The sequence below is a fragment of the Rhipicephalus sanguineus genome, chromosome 8, assembly GCF_013339695.2.
Source record: "Rhipicephalus sanguineus isolate Rsan-2018 chromosome 8, BIME_Rsan_1.4, whole genome shotgun sequence".
Lineage (NCBI taxonomy): Eukaryota > Metazoa > Arthropoda > Arachnida > Ixodida > Ixodidae > Rhipicephalus > Rhipicephalus sanguineus.
This window is the reverse complement of record NC_051183.1, coordinates 42,296,782-42,318,568: the sequence shown is the minus strand read 5'-3', so window position 1 is coordinate 42,318,568 and position 21,787 is coordinate 42,296,782.

Sequence of the window (21,787 nt, the reverse complement as noted above, 5' to 3'; positions counted from 1 at the left end):
AGCTTCCAATCCGTTACGAAGGGTTCTGCCATAATTCGTCGTCAGTCATCAGCCACAGGATCAACAAAGTGCTACACAATGCCTTACAGGTGTTCAGCGGGTACCACGGTTCTCCACAGAATGACAAGAAATGGCATAGTGGCTGCTTGCCTACTTCAAAAAATTATGATTTATAGCGCAGTGGGTTCCTTGCAAGGTCACTTCTACTGGTTGCCAAGGAAACCCATAAGACCCCCACGATCCATTGTCCTCAGGGTCTGAATAAAGTTCTTACCTTCTATCTGTCAATTTCTAACGTTAACGTATGTTATAAAGTCCAGTGGGAGAGTGAAATAACTACCGGGCTTAACGCAATGCGAATTACGTAACTAGTGGGTTGTGTAAAGCTTCCAACCCATTACAAAGGGCTCAGCCATTATTCTTCATCATCATCAACCGTCGCATCAAGAAAGTCCACATAATGGTTTACACATGGTACACCGCTTCTCCGCAGAATGAAGGTTAATGTCTGGGTGGGTGCATCCCACCTTCACAAAAATTGTGATTTTTGGCGTAGTGGGAACCTTGCTAGCGTACTTGTATTAGTAGCCCCAGAGTGAGTTTATAACGGACTCTACAAATGCCGCTCTTCCAGCTTTCGCTGTGACTGTGCTGCGCTTTCCGCGGCGGCCTGGAGTTTTTTTTTTTTTTTCATTGACGTTTTCTGAGCATCTGCAACGTTTCGAGGAAGTACTAACGTGGGTCGCCGACGTTCGTCTACAGCTCAACACCAAGGAACCCCGTTTTGCCAGCAAATCTATCAATGTTCTCGGTCATATCGTGAGCAAGGACAGAATTTGCCCTCACCGTGACAAGACCGCTGGGATCCTTCGCCTCGAAACCCTGAGGATTTGTGGAGATTTCTGGTATTTCATGTTATTTTCATCTTTTACTTCCGATGTGCACTTTATGTGGCCCAAAAAATGTCAATGGCAGTTTGACCGGTGTAAGGGAGCACTCATATCAAAGCCTCTACTCTGCCACTTTGATGAGGCTGCACCGACTCTCTAGCATACAGACGCTAACGGTGGTGGAATAGGTGCTGTTCTTCTACAACGCGAAGACTCTTCGAGAGAAAGAGTCGTTGCACACGCTAGTCGCGTACTGACCGCTGCCAAGAAGAACAATACGATCACTGAACGGGAGTGCCTGGCTGCGATTTCGTCAGTAGAGAAGTTTCGTCCATATCTACACGGCCGTCATTTCACAATCGCTACGGGCCACCACGCCTTGTGCTGCATTCCTACACTGAAGAACCTGTCCGGAAGCTTGGGTCGATAGATTCTAAGCCTGCAAAAGTATGACTTTATGATCATTTACAAGTCTGGCAAGAAATATAAAGACGCCGACGCTCTTTCTCGTTGGCCACTACTTTTGGCTCCGCTCGAAGTTCCCGCAACTGTTTTCGTCAACACCCGTTCGGACGTCAGTTCTAGTTCAGTTCCCTAGCTTTTCTCAACGGACCAGCTGCCCGCCGACGATGGCCAACCATTAGCTCTCGCCAGCTGGCTGACCGATGCGGTCGGTGTACTATACACCAGCTCTCTGCAGCTTCCCGTCCTGGTGGCTTCATTGTCGCGTGGCTTCACTGTCAACTCTCGCAATTTAAGCAGGAGGATGGTCTAGTTTACCGCCCCGTTTACCATGTCAAGGTCACCTCTGCGTACCTGTTCCATCACGCTGTCTCGACATCATGTACAGGGGTGGTCAAAAGTTCCCAGCCTGCAAGGCCCAGGCCGCGGAGAGCAGCTTGCTGCTAGCGGGGCGCTGCCATCGCAATCACGCCTTCGCGCACGCTGGCGCGCGCCAAGGCGTTTCGAAGTGCAGAATATGTAAACGATGGAAAGCGGCGACAGCATCTGCACCAATGGCCTCTCTACCACGCGAGAGAATTAGTGAAGCAAGCCCATTCACCGTTGTCGGGCTTGATTTGTGTGGGCCCTTATACGCAAAACTGGCAAGTGGTACAACAAGGGCCTACGTTCTTCTCTTTTCATGTGCCGTCACACTGCGCAATCTATGTAGAGCTCACCTCAGAGATGACCGCCGCCACAACATTCCTCGCCTTCCGCCGTTTCGTTGCACGCCGCGGAGTTCCTTCCACGGTTTACTCCGACAACGCTCAAACTTTTCGTCGCTGCGCTAAAACCTTTGCATCCTCACTACCAGCGCTTCAGGAGTATGCCGCAGAGCTACGGATTCATTGGAAGTTCATCGTAGAAAGAGCTCCGTGGTGGGGCGGATGGTGAGAGTGCCTTATTCGCTCAACGAAAAACTCCTTGAAACGGTCACTGGGACGCAGCTGCCTCGACGTGGAAGCCCTCACAACTGTTCTGTGCGAGATCGAGGCAGCGAGCAACAGCAGACCATTAACGTATCTTGAGAGCAAGCCCGATGAGCTCCAGCCATTGACTCCATGGCATTTCCTGTTAGGAAAGCGTAGCCTTTCCCTGCCGCAACACATTTGCATCTCGGAGCTTCCGACTGCGGTTGAATTGAACCGCAAGGTTCGTCATCGCCAGCATCTAATAGACGAACTTTGGAGACGATGGAAGGGAGCCTGCCTGTTACTACTGCGGTAAGCGCATGACAGCTCGAATCGCTCATCAACCAAGCTACAGATTGGTGATGTAGTGCTAGTGTTAGAGGACAACACACCCGCAACATACTGGAAGTTAGGCCGAGTGACCACCTTACACCCAGGAAGAGACGGTATAGTGCGCGCTTGCTCAGTGCGTCTCGCTAATGGTTCAACGGTAAATCGCCCGGTGCAAAAACTCTGCCCCCTCGAAGCATCCGATTAATCTTGGCCCGCCCCGTAGGATGTTACAAAATGCCGCGGAACGGAGCAGCGAGGAGCGTGCGGAACTATCGTGAAGAAGATAAGGTTGAAGAGGGGGGGACGGGCTGGAAGGGCAGTTTTTGGTCGCCATGATCAATAAACGGGTAGTCTCCATCTAACGTCTGCGGAACCAGTTCTTTGTTACAATAAGCACGATGGTAAAGCACGACTATTTACCCTTACTCTGATACATTGCTTTTTAAATTTATAAACTTTGCACAAATGTAACGCGGAAATCAGACATGCATCAAGCTTTTCGCTGGTAACAGTACGATTTTGAGTTTTTCTCAATGCTAAGCCGCCCATCAACGTGAGAAAACGCTGAAGGAATATATCAGTCATCCATTAACAGCGCTAACTGACGAAGTACAGTATGCCGACAAGTGGCAATGGCATGGATTGTACATGTACGTTAGAGCTTTGCCACTTGAAATAAGGATACTCTTGCAGCTTAATTTGCGTACGCTTTAGCCAATGGCGCTGCTGTTTGCTTTCATTTCTTTAATGTGAGAGAATTTGCATGTATGCCTCCCAAGTAGCTCAGATGTTTGCTCTTATTAACGCAACTTTTTCGGTTCACTTTTCGCTTGTGACGTGCTATACAAAAACAGGTAAGATAAGGCTACGTCCATGCCTCTAGTGCCGATAAAAGTTTTCATTACCTAGGTAGGAAAGCAATATTAGACGAGGGAGTTCGTGCTACTTAGAACGAACAACCACAATACCGATCGACTTGTCCTTGTTTCACGCTTGCCTCAGTGTGTGCTCGCACTATCATGTGACGTATCCAAAGTTGCAGCCTCTGAGCTGACGCAACGACAGTATGTAGATGACTAAGATTAGAGTTGCTCCATATACTGAGAAAGGGTCTATGCGCAGGTAGTAAAAGCAACACTCACAGGGCTTTATCTAAACGTGGTTGAGAGAACAAATAAATGTTGCTACAGATTGTGATTACGTGAGTGTTGATAGCATGCGTTTTCTGAACTATGTCTGTTGTTTGGGTAAAATTTGGACGTTTTTCATAGCGATACCATAGCTACACAACTTGTTTTGCAATGAAGCGAAATGAGCTTTAGTGTGTTGTAGCACATCGGCCTACGCACGAGTCTTTTGCCATAAAACAAACAAAGGCATATTTTATTGGATACCAAGTAGAATCACTGTAGACATTAAAATGACCGCGTAGCGGTCTAGCATACAAAGAAATCGTTGGAGGCTTTCATCATGCTTCCTCTACCTTCCGAAGTGGTGATGCGCGAAAACGAAACAAAGACAAAAAGAAGATGCATGAACAGAGCCTAAAATATCAAATTAAGATATTATTTCAGTATATATATATATATATATATATATATAATCTTCTAACAGAAATTAAAATACAAAATTGGCGAAGCTTGCACTAAGCCGCGCAAGGCTTCAAAGATCGCAACTGCACGGCTCTGAAGGCTAATCTGGTTGCTTCTAAGTTATTCCACGGCATTAGCTATGTGATGCAGGTTCTAGGTTTCTTCTAGGTTGTTGCTAGACTTTAGCTAGCTGATGCTAGGTTGTTTCTACGTTATTCTCAACACAGAGAGGTTCGACCTAAACCGCAAACAGTCACCGAGACGACAGGGTTGTCCAAACCCCAGAAATCGTTCCCACCTATCATAGATCTACGGGCACGATGTTGGCGTTAGCCTTCCATCGCTTCGGGGAATTCTCACAGCCGCCGTTCCCTTTCCCGTTGCATAGTATTCTCTCTTTGTGCGTACTCGGGGTCTTCGGCTCGCCGCCGTCGCTTCGCAGCCATTTGTTGGGCTAATTATTGCTCGCGTAATATTAGTGTACCAGCGGTGAGTAGTGGGATTTACCCTAATTTCTCCGGCACATACCCATTTCTTCGCAGCTATTTGCTGTGCTGAGTTTTTCCTTCTTTTTTAGTGCACCAGTGGTGAGTAGTGTCATTTACCCGAAGTCTGCGGCACATACCAGTGCTCTGATGATGATAGTTTTCTGCATTGACCCACAGGAACGATTTTCCTGAACAGCATCGCTGTTAGAAGAACATACTCATACTCCAGTGCCCATGGCGCCACCAAGATGCCGATAACAAGCCCGCAAGGACCGCACGCAACAACCTCGAGAGGTGGGAGGCCAAGATCTGCCGCACGGGACCGAGACGACCAACGAGTACTCGTCGCCAGGGCCCGGGAGGCAATCGCGGCCAGAGGATTCCCTGGACTAAGGGACCCTCCCACCTAGAAGTGACCCCAAGCTTACGAGCTCGGGGACACTGTTTCGGCAATTTAGGTTTACTTCATCATGCTATGAAATGCGGCATTCAGAACACATTTTTTCCCGTGGAAGCCACCGGAATCTGCCACGAAATACGTGCCTTGTATATTTTTTTAAAATGACACCGCGAAATCACCGCAAAAGCGTTGTTCGCTGTATGAGATTATCTAGAAGAGCCGTACGATATCTTGAGGAGCCTGTAGTGGAAATTATATACCAATAAAACATTCAGTGGTAATTGTTATCATGTACCAAATCTGGCACATTTGAATTCATGAAAGTTTTGGTATTGTTTTGTTGAATAAATAGGAAGAAAAACTCTAAGAAAACATATCTTTCAACTGGACGTTTCAGAGCCCGACCAAGTCCATCTTCAGGGATGAAGTAGCATGCGTCGTATATAGCAATGATTATAGGGGCTTTTGGCGTCTTGACGTGTGCTTTGACGAGCTTGTAGACATCTTTATTATGACTACAGAATTAGCGGCGGAAAAAGCTCCTGTCGTGCAGCGGTTGTTGTCTGGCGTCTATTGTACGTGGCGCATTCTAGCAGGAGCCACCGCAGGTGGTTGACTTCTCTCTCGAGGACACAGCATCGTAGGGGCTAATCCATTGGTGAAGAAGCTCACAGTGTTTTACCATAGCGTTGCTTCATAGGTGGTGAATGCCATTCTTGTGTTGCCTAATTCGTTCTGGGAAATTTGCCGAGGAAGAGGGCCAACTATATTGTGGGTCGGCGAAATTGTGAGGCATTAGCTTGCACTCGCACTCCTACTTATCCCCCAGGAGTCCTCGGGCGCTGGCGGCATCCTCCCCTTGCCGAAATGCTTGGCATTGGTCATCTATATTCCAGATTACAAGTGAGACTAAAATTTTCCTTAAATATGTTAGTCTAGGCTGATCGCCTATATATGTTAACGTTAAAGGATATTCATTAAATCAAGGAATACTAAGTAGGCTAATTTTTGCTTTTGCTCATTTTTGGTGCAGAGCTTCGCCGTCAATTTTACCCTACACAATTGAACTTTTTAAAGTGTCAACTGCGCATTCATCCTGAAAGCACGTTGGCATTTGCAAACTATGCTGGTGCGAAAAAAAAGTCGTAATGAGGAAAAGAAACGATCTAAAGTACCTAAATTAGCAGTGGTAATCTATCTGATTTTCCGGCAAAGTAGTACACTTGAAATTGCTCTGCAGAAGTTTTGTACCACTATGTTGACAATTGGCGTAATATGCGCTCGTAATAAATTTTACAGTACAACATTTGTCTTGCAATAGCATAGGAATGTGTCAATTACACGATACTTACATACGACATCCCAAAGGTTCACGGTTCCAAGGTTTGGAATCGTGCCTGCAAAAGAAACATTTACGAACATTTTGCTGCTGCGAGTGATTAAAACAAATAAAAAAAGATATCAGAGCTTGTTTCGCTTCTCTCGTTCTTTCTGCTTGTGTGAATTTGAAGCGCTAAGGTAATTGCAAAAGATGAAAACTTTGAGACACGGTCAGTGATGGAGTCTTTGTCGCGAAATATTTAATTCGATAATTATACTAGTGCACTGCTGTCGTAATTGTTATCACGGAACAAAACCTTATGGCTACAGACAGTTCATAACACCACGATGCTTTCAACTAATGTTTTGTGTATAATCTTTACAGCGATTGAAAACACAATGCTGAGGTTGCTATTCGGCAAATCACTGGGCTACTTAAAAATAAGGTTTGTGGAGCTCATGGTTTGCTGTAGGCTATTTATATCTCGCCTAATTGCGGAATGACAACAGTTTTGCGAGCATTGAATCCACCTCATGAATGCTCTTACAGCACGAACTGCAGTTCTGCTTTTTGCAAAAATTATAATCTTACTGACCCTTATAGTCTGCATAAAACTGCATAAAAGTAGGCTGCTAGAGAAAGTTTGATACAAAATGAAAGCGCAGGCTTTTCCATAGCCCTAGTTTTCAGGTTTTGATCGTGCTGTCTTCACTCAGGTATCAAGGTTATTGTCCTTTTTATTAACGGAAAGAAGACGAATTTAGAATTTATAATAGAAAATAATTCAAAACTTTCATACATTGGTATCGAGAATAGCAGAAGAGATTTAACAGAATTTGTAGCATATTGTGCAATTGTGTTTAGGAAATGCCTACATTCAACAGATTTATAATGTGTGGCGTATCACTCGAAAGAATGGACCCTCAAAATACATGTAAGCATCCCACAAACGCCAATTAGTTCACCAGTTATTTCCTTCTTCGCTTTCCTCCTCCCTATCTCTTTCTATTCCGCTTCCTGAACACCAAGAGTAGCGTGGCCAACAAGACACTTTAGTGTTTAGCATATCTGCCCTCCCTCTTTTTTCTTCCTTCACGTTGGAAATGTTACATCTGTTAACGTCATTCGCAGTTCTAAAAAACACAGAAGAAAAAATAGACTACATTCAACTATAAGATAGCTCAGCACTAAAACCGATCAGCAACTATATGTAAATGTAACTTGAGCGAGAACAATGTACAATTTTGCCGGCTGCACGCAAACAAAATTACTTCAATTCATCAGGCTGTTTTCAGTGCAAATTATCAACTATAGTATACTCCAAAAGAAAGCAGGCTCAATATTATAAAAGCCGATAAATTTTGCGCAGTGCCATCAAACGGGTATCATTGGTATAAGGTGTCTCCCTTTGAGAGTGCGTGGTGTCGCTCATGCTATTTTTGCCTACTATGACTCATTTCAGCGATTTAGCCGCAAGTCAGGCGCACTGCACTGCGTTAAGCCTCCCAATATGTGTTGATCGTCTGGCGTTGTAGTGCCTTTCTGGCGGCGCTTTCTGAGTGTTCATGCTGCGCATGTAGTTACGGGCCATCTGTAAAAATTTCTTTAAATATTTCACGCGTTTATGGAGACGTGTTTGTAGAGTGTCACGTAGAACCTTATATTGAATAGAGTCTCAAGCGAATTGCAATGCTGTACTGTGTTTTGTAGCCCAGACTCCCATGTAGCCACAACTGCATTTTCGCAAGACTTGTCATAATTTCAAACATACAATACGCGTCTTTACAGAAATATTGTTTCCAGTTCAGCCTTGTGCATTTTCTGTGTACTGTTCATTGTTATTTCCGGCGCTTCTGCCCAATTACCTTGAGACTGTGTTGCGGTTACGTGTCGCTCCTTGTCTTTGGCGCTAAAGCATTATCACTTTCTCGATTCCACAGAAAATTTCCTTGTTTACGTGCACATTATTGCCCGAAGCATAGGCAATTGAAGCTCTATTTGACAGTTATTCCTGAGTGCTCTCCAGTAGTCCTCAGACGCGGAACAAACACGAAATAATCTAATAGCTGTAGAGCACTGAAGGACATCAAGGAGTACATAAACATGACATGTCCTTGAGCACAACAAGCGACACTCTAACTTAATGTGGACCATTTAAACTAAAACAACCAAGTGAGAGCAGGAGGCATGTCGTTAGAGTTACATCACCATCATCATCATCATCGTCATTATCATCATCATTAGCCTGTCTACGCCCACTGCAGGGAAAAGGCCTCTCCCCTGTTCCGCCAATCAACCCGGTCCTGTGCTTTCTGCTGCCACGTTACACCCAGAAACTTCTTAATTTCATCTACCCACCTAGTTTTCCGACTCCCCCTCACGCGTTTGCCATCTCTTGGAATCCAGTCAGTAACCCTTAATGACCACCGGTTATCCTGCCGACGTGCTACGTGCCTGGCCCATATCCATTTCTTCTTCTTCATTTCCACTATGATATCCTTAACCCCCGTTGGTTCCCTGACCCACTCTGCTCTCTTCCTGTCTCTTAAGGTTACACCTATCATTTTGCTTTCCATCGCTCCCTGCGTCGTCCTCAATTTAAGTTGAACCCTCTTTGAGTCTCCAGGTTTCTGCTTCGTAGGTAAGTACCGGTAAGATGCAGCTGTTATATACCTTCCTCTTGAGGGATAGTGGTAGACTACCATTCATGATTTGATAATGCTTGCCGAATGAGCCCCATCCCATTCTTATTCTTCTAGTTATTTCGCTCTCATGGTTCCGATCCGCGGTTACTACCTGTCCTAAGTAGACGTACTCCTTTACAACTTCCAGTGTCTCGCCACCTATCGCAAAGCGCTGTTTTCTGCCAAGTTTTTTCCACATTACTTTAGTTTTATGCATATTTTCAGACCTACTCTTCTACTTTCCGTATCAAGTTCAGTAATCATGGGCTGTAATTCGTCTTCCGCGTTACTCATCAATGCAATGTCATCAGCGTATCGCAGGTTACTGAGATACTCTCCATTAACTCTTATCTCTACTTCTTCCCAATCTAGGGCCCTGAAAACCTCCTGTAAAAACGCAATCAATAGCATTGGAGAGCTCGTGTCTCCCTGCCGTACGCCCTTCTTTATTGGGCTTCTGTCGCTTTCTTTATGAAAGATTATAGTATATATATATATATATATATATATATATATATATATATATATATATATATATATATATATATATATATATATATATATATATATATATATATATAGATTTAGATATATGTTGTTAAATAGACGCATTCGTTAGAAGTTTTCGGAATATTGGTCGTCAACATAAACATTCTTCCATGACTGTGAAAGTAACTGATGTATTCTTAACTTCAGACATACCGTAATTCAATTAGTTTTACTAGTAGTAATGCAAAAGCAATAGGGTTTCCTTGTTGATCACAAAGTAAGACGGGCAGTAATGCTTTGAGCAGATTGTTTAGGTTCGTAATGTAGTGTAACACCAGCGGCCGTGCGGCGAGCAGCCTCACGAGGGGACCGCACTGTGTATTTGTCCTTGCCTCCCTTTGCTATCCTCCAGATGTTGGCTGACTAATTGAACCCAACTGTTATTCTAGACGCCTTTACACAACGACGCCCTTCCGTGTAACATGCATATAGAGTGATTATCTGGTGTCGCTGGAGATGCGCGAACGAGGGAGCAAAGATTACCCAGACTAACTTGAGGAACCATTCTTAGTAGGAATAAGAAATTGGTAAAGCGCTGAAACAATTGTATCAATGTGACCAGGCCTGCTTCCTATATTTATTGTATCGCACGTACATGGACAACGGAAAGAAACGCGAACACAATGGCGCACTGCTATGTTCGCACTCTGACATTGATGGCAATAAAAAGATACATAAGTGGTTCTTGAATGTATCACTGGCTGGCTTAGTAGCATTTTATTACCATCAAGGCTACAACCGCTCGACCAGAAATGCGAAATATCAGAGCACGTAGATTCCGCACTATTCGCGCTTCTTTCCATCGCGCCTGTACATGCTTATATAATATTGGGAGGAAGATAGCAGAGTATAATGGAATGTGTTTTTTATAATTACTTTATTGTTTCCTTCGGTAGCTGAGGGAAAATGGAACCAATTACATTTTTGATGAAAGCAATCTCACTTAATATCGGTAGAGTCATTTTAGTGGGTACTAGAGCGCAACAGTCTTAACAGTTATGCTTTGAATCGCTTGATTTTAAATGATGGGTTTCATGTTTCGTGCATTTTGAGCAACTATATATATATCTGATGATATAACACAACTGCATTTTATTATTCTTTATTAAGTGCCAAAACCTGCTTAACAGTTTCATAGTGAAAAGACTGGCAACCTCTTTGATTGGACAGCACGAAAGAATATAGAGATATTGTGCATAATATGGAGTTTGAATCATTAGGACAGAAGCTAACTTACCTGTAGACGATGCTACCAATGCTACGCTTGCCGAAACAAATAAAAAGAAGCCATCAAAGGTGGGCTTCACCATGTTAAATGGTTCCACAAGTCAAGAGCACTGCTTATGTCAGAAGACACATCTGGGGGACATTATATAGGTTCAAAGAAGCCAGCAAGCTGGCTATCCTAAATGTCAGCAAAAGCTAGCCTTTTAAGACGTAGAGATCACGCCTTTCCAATGAGCACACGTGTACAACAGGGGAACGATTTTTCTGCATAGTTTCGAAACATCAAACGTACACCCAAGTATTGCTTTCGCTGCTCCTTAGTTTCCAGGAATACATACGGTGGCCATTGCAGGGCAATCTGTTTTCTCCCAAAACAGTTTCTCGCAGCAGAATGTACTCTAGGAAATTAGCAAACCACTTGAGAATAGTTACAAAACCTATTCATTTGAACCTTAGTTGTAGTTTGCAAGTAACTAGTATAAGAAATTGAGGAAGAACGGCAGGCGTAATACAGCACACAAGAGTGATGTTCATATAACAAAACGGTGAATTGCAAGTAATAAATAATGGCAACAAAGTCTACGAAAGCGCCATTGTTTTTCCTCCCAGCCCACTTCAGAGTTGGTACTACGTAATCGACTGTGCTGCCTCTATTATGAGAGCGTGTAGAAAGTGTTACGCATTGCACAATTAGGACACATTAAAAGGACTGAGTGTTGGGCGAGTTGGTAGTCCATTACTACGAAAAACTGCGCAAACTGTGCGTGTGTCTCACTTGTCCCTGTTTATTTTGCGCAGTTTTTCGTACTAATAGGACACATTACATAGGAGGTATAGGCTGTCAGTGATAATGTTACGACTATAGGAATAAGAGGAGAAAGTCGTGACAGAGATTCGTGCGTTTGATTTTGACATTTTGAGCATAACGCTATTTTCACACACCCCTACTACAAAAAATAAAAGAAGAAACGGTGTCGATTCAATAAGACTGCCACTAGTACATCATTGCCACTGGCCAGCATATATAAAACATTTTCATTTCTATAGCATCTCCGCACAGGACACAGTGCCAACTCTCAACGGGGTAAGCGCAAGCTACCTACCCTCAGCACCACGAACGCTTACGGGTACCGGTTAATGCAAGAAGGTCTCCCCAAGCTGAATGTTGTGGAGAAGAGACTGGTTTCGCCTCGAAAGGCCATTCGTGAGCATCCGGCGGCTGACTCACAGTCGCGGAGAGCCTGGGATGAGGAGACAGATAGTCCATCATTCATATAAAGATGAACACACATGCGTGTTCATGTGTGTTCACATGAACACTTGTGAACACATGCGTGTTCACATGTGTGAACACATGAGTGAACACATGTGTGAACACATTTACACACTTGGCAGTCGAGGCGCAACCAGTCGCTCCTCCACGGTGTTAGGCTTGGGTAGAGCTTGAGGCATTCGCGAGACAAGACTGCGGATCAACATTCGTGGACCGTTCGCGGATCAAGAGTCGGCAAGTCGTAGATGTCTTCACAATTCCAAGCGTACTAAATGAACTGAATCTATGCTTGTAGCGGAGACCCAAACATGCTGGAGACTTTCTTGTTTCGATAAATTTCTTCTATGAAGCGACGTGTGCGTGTACGAAGGAACTGGTTGCTGTGTTAGGGCGATTACTCACCGCAGTTTAAAGCCAATATACACATGTGGTGCAGCTAAGCGCTACAGTAACTTGATATCAGATGGAGTCGTATGCACAATACAACGGCGTTAAAACTACACCGGAGGACCACCGTACAGGCAAAATGGAAAACAAAGGAACAAAGTCTCCATGGTGGCCAAAATAACCACATCATGTCACGCAAGCAGAGGCAAGTTGTTGAGATTGCCCGAGCATAATTATACACTGAAAATATACCTTATAATTTATTACAATTATTTACCTTTTTGTAACGTAGCACTTCGAAAAAGAGAAACGATGCGTTTCCTCTGAATATACAGTATTGTACGCGTCACTACAATCATTAGTACACCTGTGCATATTTTATTTTATTGATTGGTACTTGGAACATTGTATATGGCAAAGTATTTCCCCATTTCTAACTTTGAATATACACTTTCATTTTATATCTGAGCCATTACCCTTTTTCTAACTATCTGTTTTTGGTACGGTTAGGTGTCTTTGAGGATATAAAAAACCAAGAATAAGAGGTACCAACGGTGCATAGCAGCTTTGACTTTGAAGTTTCGTTACTCACTCTCTCCTTCTTTTTCATTCTTTCCTACCCCCTTTCCCCATTTCCAGTACAGGGTAGCCAACCGCAGTGTATTCCTGCTTAACCTCTGCCTTTCTTCTGCCTTTCCCTATCTCTCTCTCTCTCGTGTGGAACCACAGGGATGTCCTGCTGTATAGTAAGGAGTGAGCTCCTAGTTAACAGAAGTAGAGCTGTGCACGGGCCGTATTTCCGAGCCCGAGCCCGGCCCGGGCCCGCTGATTTTGTCGAAGGCCCGCCCGAGCCCGACGGCAAAGGGCTGCAAGCCCGCCCGGTCCGGCCCGACGTACGAAAACACAGTCCCGGGCCCGGCCCGGCCCGGCTTTGTGAAGGTTTGCTGAGAAAAGAAAACATCGTTTTCGGGTAATTTGGCATTTTATTGAGCATATCAAATATGATCAAACAGTCTCTATTACACAGATTACAAATTGTCGTGCAAAAACAGCAAGCAGTCCAACGATTCCGGCTTCAACGAAGTGCGGCGCTTTTGCATTATGTAGCCCGCCGAACTAAAGTTACGTTCGCTGCTTGCACTTGTCGCCGTCACGTGTATGGGGTATGCCCATGCTAGCGTCAGCTTGCACGAAGGCGATCTACGTCGGGTCGCTCGTCGCTATCGCGTGGCTTTTCACTCATATGGGATTTGGCCTTAAATCTAACGCGAATAGTCGCGTGGCGCCGTCAATAGCTCAGGTGGTGTTACTTCTCTGTTTGTCGGAGCGCAACAGAGGCAGTGCTTTACCTGCTCCCCTTTTGTTTGAAGTAGCGAATGGAAAGGAAAAGCGGTAAAGGGCGGTCCCGGAAAAGGCGCTGTATGCGTGCTGGAAAACAATTCCCTCTCATTCTCTATATTTCGGGCTTGAGTCGGGCTATGCGCTGGGCCCGAGCCCGGCGCGATAAAACTCCAAGTAGCCCGAGCCCGGCCCGGGCCCGAGGTGAAAATACGTCGGCCCGCCCGAGCCCGGCCCGCGGGCCGGGTCGGGCTCGGGCTTTCGGGCTACCCGGAGCCCGTGCACACCTCTAAACAGAAGCTGGGCAAACAATAGTAATATTTTATTGTTTCCTATATAACATCAGCTATACTGCTGTTTACAATGCAAAAATTTCTTTTCAACGTGTAATTTACGTTATGAAGTAAGAAGACGAGAACTTGCATTTTGCAGACAACACTTTATTTCCTGCCTTTCAGCAGGCACTTGCCCTAGGCGGCTTTCATTCTCGCTATCGGAGGTCGGTTTCTGTTTTAGCGCATTTGTCCTAGCATACCGTATGTGCCCTTTGAATACTCTTGCTAGCAGTGGCAAACGAATACATTGAGTTTTCGTTCGCCCTTTTTCTAACAGAATCTTCGGTTTAATAACTAACCTCTTACGTGCGCATCTTTTTTTTTACGTATTTCTGCATAGTTTTCTTGTGACGGCAACGAGATTACCGTAATCGCGTTCGCTGCGTCTGTCCATCTGGTCATCCCATCGCTCTGACACAGACTGCTGTCGTCATCAATTACAAACGATCAGGAATTTTTGTCAATGTTGGGCCACGTCTGTGTCCGAAACATCGCCATTTTCATAGTGTGGAGAAACAGAAAGCCGTACGGAAAACGACCCTTCTAGGGTGGGAACCCATGCCAATGAACCACTGGTATTTGAGAGCTCAGCTATTGCACACAACGTGCTTCACAGTTTCTGAAAAACTTTGCACTTTACACAGAGCCTCAGAACATTGGCGTATTTGCATGTGCTGTCGAGTCTTGAAGGTGCACTCAAGCAGTAGGCATTTATTACATTATGTGCGGCACAATGAAAAACTGCATACGAACGGTGAGGCGTTCGGATGCACGTTTCTTTTTACAGCGAAAGCTGTTATGAGATCATTTCACCGGCCGTTTTTGGTGCCGTAGTTGTCCGCCGCCGCCGCCGCCGCCGCCGCCGCTGCCGCCGCCGCCGCCGCCGCCGCCGCCGCCGCCGCCGGTGTCCGTAACCAGTATCGCTCGAAATAAGAAAAAAAACTAAATAAGAAAAAAATTCCAGGATGGAACGAGGTTCGAACCTGGGCCCTCTGCGTGGGAGCCCAGTGTTCAACCTCTGAGCCATGCCGGTGCTTGAAACTGCTATGCAAAAAAGTCCTATACAGGCTTCATGTCGGGAAGGAACCACATTAGCATATGCAATATAGCGTGGTAAAAGAGTAGAATAAGCACCAAGCGTCGCACAACGCGAATTTTGTAACCAGGTGTCACACAATGCGAATTGCGCAACGAGTAGGTTGTTGAATGCTTCCAACCCATTACAAAGAGCTCTGCCATAATTCTTCATCGTCATCACGCACAGCATCAACAAAGTGCGCATAATGCCTTACATGCGTTTAGCAGGTACCACGGCTGTCTGTAGAATGACGAAAAATGGCACAGTGCCTACTGCCCTACTTCTCAAAAATTACAATGATTTATAGCGTAGTGGGTTCCTCGCAAGTGCACTTCTGTTGGTTGCCAAGGAAGCCCATAAGGCTCCCATGATCCATTTCCTCAGGGTCTCAATAAAGTCAATTCTCTCTCTCTCTCGCTCTACGTTTCTCCGGTTAAAGTGTGTTATAAAGCGTGGTGGGACAGTTAAATAACGAGCGGGCGTCACACAATATGCATTACGTAACTAGTGGGTCGTTTAAAGCTTCCAGCCCATTACAAAGGGCGCAACCATAATTATTCATCGTCATCAACCGCCGCATCAACAAACTGCACATAATCGCTTACATATGGTAGCTCGCTTCTCCGCAGAACAACGAATAATGTCGTGCTGGGTGCTTCCCAACTTCCCAAAAATTGCGCTTTGTGGCGTAGTGGGTACGTTGCTAATGTACCTGTATTAGTAGCCACAGGAGAGTTTATAACGGGCTCTAGAAATGCCGCTCTCCAGCTTTCGCTGTGACTGTGCTGCGCTTTCCGCGCAGGCCTGGCGTTTTTTTTTGCTGAAAAATTGTGAAAAGCCATACACAAGGAAGCTTGGAGATCGCAAAGATGAGGTACATTATAATTTTTACAACACTGAGGACACGGCCCATAAATTATGTTTCAAAAGGCCGTGTCAGACCGTAGGTACCTGTTGATGATATGATTCCCATAGTAATTGTTCTTTACGGACTGACGCTGTGCAGAGTTGCAGTAAAAGAGCTTTTTTAAAAAGAGTGTTTAGTAAGCACGACAATACCGTAGCGTCTTGATTGAATTTGCGAAAAAGGCGCGAGAAAGCGAGTCAAGAGAGACAGACTGGACAAGCGGGACTGCTGACACGCGTATTGTTATTTCCGCGAAATATGTATACGTACAAGGCTAGGGTAAGAAGACAGATATAGAGAACCTCGTACGTTCTGATCTATATAAATATATATAATACCGCAGCACTCAACCGATGATATATAATACATTTTGTCAGGTAATGTCACCAAAGATGACCTACAAAATTACGTACAGTGTAGTGCGTCGCAAATGGTTCATAGATACCTCGGCAGGAATTACCGCGGTAATCGCTTCACGTTACGTGTCTGATAGAAAGGCGAAACCAGACAGAGCAGAATAAATCGGCTGGTTGCTACAATTACTCACTTTAAGGTTGCTGCAGTTCTCCTGCAGAAAAGTCGTTAGTAAAAATCATTACATATGCGATGTAAATGTCACCGCACGACTTCGATATCTCATATCCGATCTATTCTTGTCGTTGAAAGAAGGTAATGGAATATCTTTCGTTTTACACCTCTGCTTCACAGAGCTTCTGGCATTCGCTCGCTCGCATAGCGCAATCAATTTAATGGATGTAGAATACAGCCCTCCGACACCTGAACGTGCGACAGCTTTTGGATAATGTCAGAAATTATATACAAGTGCGCTATGCGACCCATTTTTTCATTCATTACCTTGCTCTAACCTTCATTTTATCCGTCCGCTACTGCCGTAGGATTGCCTTCGCTACACCTGGCAGGAGCTATTTACCGGCTACACCTGCTTTCCATCAACCTTTGCATTCGATTGGTGAAACTTGGGGTGAATCGATAGAGACAAGACGACGCTGAGGTGGTCTGCAGCGCAGTTACTGCAATGGCTCGTGTGATAAACTTCGACATGTGGAATGTAAATGGTAGACGTTTGTTTGTTGAGCATGGTGCAGGCCCAGCACGTGTTCTCTTTGTTCAAGTGTGGAGTGCAGTTGGTCCGATTGGAAGACATATAGATAAGTCTTCGTCTTTGCGTTCAAAAGGATTAACCAAGACTGAAAGGTGACCGCTATAACTCTGCCATCATTGTCAAGTTGCTGAAGCATGGCCCCCGCCAAATGGGCGAATACTGCTTAATTGGGTTGGAGTATAACCTCTGCGACTTCGCCTGCCATGCGCAGCAACTTCAGCAGTTATGCTGTTTAACGTAGAATGTGAAGTATGAAAGCAAAACGACGTATATGGTGCGCTGCTGCAATCCGATTTTGAACAGCGGCACTCGAAAATTACAATGGCTATCATGGCACAAAAAGATGTATTGTTTAATAGTTGTGGTTCATTCACATTAAGCTCCGACGCTGAGATTCTCCGCGGTGCGCATGTTCTGAAAGATCAAGCTTGAACAAATGATCATCTTCAGAAGGATTCGCTAAACAAACATTGCTTATTATTTGCCTGACAGTCAACGTTGCTTTGAAGAAACTTTCAATTAATTTTTGTTTCTCTTTCTGATATGCTTTGCACACAACGAGTGCTTTCTCCATATTGTTTTATTCTCAAAATGAGAGGCCGCTATTCTAAACATCAATACCACAACAATGGTGCCTGGTGCAAAAATAGCGTGACCACATCATGGCAAGAACACATTTTGTCAGAGACAGGTTATCTCAGATATATCCTAATATTTTTTTTGCCAGATGAGCTTGTTTAGAGGTATTATGGTATATTTGTGATAAAGATACCTGTAACTATAGGCATTACGATGTGCTTCATACTTGGCAAACAGTGTTCAGTATATCATTGCACATCACGGAGGACAAAAGTTTTTTTTTTTTATTCATAGCCGTAAATATGTGTATTTGTTTGATAACTTCGCCCTAATGTGCTAGTTTTCCGGGTCTTTCGTATGTAACTCGTACTTCTTTTTGTGTTGGTAACGTTGCCTTAAGCTTATCCGTTTTGTTTAAAATCAAGAACCGTTATAATACTGTATATCCCTCGTGCTAGTCACAAAAAAACAGTATATTCAGCTTTCACTCGCCATTTGCTAGCAACGTATTCTATTTCGTTACTCATCTCCTTCCTGTGCAGTCTGCTGTGTTTAGGTTCGATAGAAGCTAACTGCTCTGACCTGGGTTCACATTCCAATGCGCTGACGTAGACAAGTGTCAGAATTTAATGACGCACATTGAGGTATGTTGTCGTCGTCAACCCATGCCGTCATCACAGATTCGAAATTGCCATAGTTTAATGAAATGTGTTCTTGGAAGTCGAGTCATAGTGCTAGTCATTGCTCTGCACTTGGTGAGAGGTTTTGTGCTTCTCATATTGTCACGGGATCGTGATGTCGACGAAGGCAGATACGGCGTGTAAAATATGTGGCACAAAAACCAGCCGACGCGGACTTACAAGCTCAAACAGACGTTTATTGCGTCCGCATGAGCCCAGAACCTCAAGATGGCTCCTTCGTTCCTGGTAGAACGCGCTCACGAGCTCGCTAGCCCAAAACTCGTCTTCGTCTTCTTGAAGGCTGAACGCGGGAAATTCAACACATTCCCGGCCGCGCAATGGTGTCGCGTCTTTTTGGTCAGGCGCTTTCGGTGTTGTATTCTCCAAAAGTCCTCTGTACGCGTTCATGCTTCCGCTTCTTCGATATGGCCTTGAGGTGTAGTCGTCAGCCTTCTACCTTTCGAGCTAATCCTTCACATGCCGAAGCTTCTCTCGCCATTTGGCGTAGAGACTGAGGACGTCCTCTCCTGCCACCTCGCGGTTGTGGGCGAGCAGGTCCATAGGGTTCTCAGCACATGCTGCTTGGACGGTTTCAGCAGCAGGCGCCTGTTGCCAAAACGGTCCAGCGATGTCCTCACGTTCAGGTTTTATTTGCTGGGAAGGCAGTTCTGTATTCTTGGGTCCGATTCTTGCAGCACTTGATGAGGTTGCGTCTTTTCGTGTGAGCAGTGAGGGACGCTCTTGAATTTGCTGGATGGCAGCACAGTCTTGCATGCGCAACCAATCATCCTTCGGGCGATTCTTCAGGCTACCCAATTGTGTCAGACTTCCAACAGTCTGCTGATGCAGACACGTCACACGATGTCCTGGCTGTTTCTTTTCTGTCTCCAATTCAGCATGGCGTTGTTCCTCTACCAACTGGTGCATCTTGATCAGTAGGGGGGAAATCAGTCTGAGCTTCTCCTCCGACACAAGCAGCCGCTTGCGCACCTTGTCCAGCTCCTGAGTCAAGTTCTGTATTTTGGACTCGTACTCCATCGGCACGTGTGCCTGAGCAGCTTCCCTCATGACTTTCTCCAGATTATCTTCAAAGTTCTCACGAAAAGTTTGCCTCTCAGAAAGCAAGCGTTGAAGCTCCAGCTTGTTTTCCTGGGCTCTGTGCTCCCGCTCACGAGCAGTCTGCTCCTCGAGCAACTTCAGTCGCAGCTCGGCCATCTTAGTTTCCATTGAAATGGCCTGCTCGTTCACGTTTCTTAGAGCTTGAGCTTCATGCAGTGTGTAATCTTTCGCCTGGATGACTCGCTTTTGGCTAGCATGAAAGGCCGGCTCCAGGCTCTGACTTTTGCGTGTTGGAACACGCTCTCCGAGTCGAGTCTCATATCGCTGGAGTCTTCCTTTTTCCTTGCCGATGATTCCGCAGAATTCTTCTGCAGTGTCGAGTTGGGTGGTCATGTCCGTTAGTCGGGGGTGAAAAGTCTTTGATGATTTGTGGTCCGTGCTGCCTTGTGAGGTCCACCCACGCTTTTTCACGGTAGTCAGCGTTTTTTCGTTTCCTGGTCTGGAAACTTCTCCGGTCATTTTGACGTCTTCCCGCTGCATTCGCCTTAGCTTATCAGGGTCGCACATAGTGGTTGCATGACGACCTTTGCAGCCCGAGCATGTAACTCTACGCCTGCAATCCCTTGCTCGGTGTCCTTTACATGTGCATCGAAAGCACCGCATGTCGGCAGAAAGAAGTGTCTTCTTCTTTGGCAGCGATAAGTCCGTGCTACATGACTCCGTCAAATGCTCTGTCGATTTACAGAAATTGCAGCTCGAGTTCGTTTCAGTTATAGCAACTTGGCAGTGAAGCACTGATGACGCTGGGGTCGCGCTGTGAAAGCGAGGACTCTCGTCTTTAGGATGAGCCGCCTCGTCGTATCCTTTTTGCTCCCCAAAGTCACTCCTTTCGAGGCTCTCCAGTTCAACAGAGACGAAGTGAAGAAGACGATCTAGTTCCGTGACATGCTGAACGTTGTTCGTGCTTTCAGGTTGTGTCGCGCAGGATCGATGATATGCCACGACGATGTCACGTGGCAATGCCCTCAGCAGAATGTCGCACAGCATCGATGAAAAGGACGACTTGCTGATCCCAAGCGCCTCCAGTCCCCGCGTGTTAATCAGCACATGGTCATATAAGTTGCGGAGTTTGGCCACTTCGTTAGAAGAACGCACAGGAGGAAGCCTTCGAAGTCTTGAAAAGTACTCCTGCTCCAAGCGCTTTTTGTCACCGAAACGTCTTTTCAGGATGTCTAACGCGTCTTCGTAGCATGCTTCGGTGGTAGGAAGCCCCGCTATAGCTGCCGCTGCGTCTCCTTTCAAGAACAGCCTCAGGTAGTTAAGTTTGTCGCTAGTTGAAAGATTGCCGTTCTGATTGATGACCTGATCGAATTGCTCCCAGAACTCGCTCCACTTGCACAAGTCACCAGCGAAAGGGTTAATCGTCAGCTTCGGTAACTTGGCTCCTGGCCTTTCAGAAGGTCCCATAGCCGCTGGCACGTCGCGAACTTCGATGTGCGGTGACACTGGAGATGTTTCGCTATGCTGGCGGCGTTTGCTCTGGAGCTCGGCTAAGATGCGGGTCGCGTTGTCCTCGTGTTCAATCACGGTAGCGTACTCCGCCTCAAATGTCTCGTCACTTATGTGGCTCTCCATCTCATCGTTAATCTTCTTCAGCTCCTCGTTGTTGCTCTTGAGCCTCTCATAAATCGAGTCAATCTGTCGGACTGTCGCGTCATCATTCTCAAGTAGCGCACTTGCCTCTTGTATAAGCTTGGTGTTCTGGGCCCTTCGCGTGGTCCTCTTCATCTTGAGCTTGTCCATGGCGATCAGCTGATCTGTTGGCCTCCGTAGTTCGCGGCTGTTGTTCCAGTCGGTAGCCACCAGCGATGTCCCTTGACGGTAGCTCGCGGCTGTCGCCAACCGGGTTTAACGGTACCAAATGTAAAATATGTGGCACAAAAACCAGCCGACGCGGACTTACAAGCTCAAACAGACGTTTATTGCGTGCGCATGAGCCCAGAACCTCAAGATGGCTCCTTCGTTCCTGGTAGAACGCGCTCACGAGCTCGCTAGCCCAGAACTCGTCTTCTTGAAGGCTGAACGCGGGAAATTCAACACGGCGTGTCCAAGAAGAAACTCTTTATTTG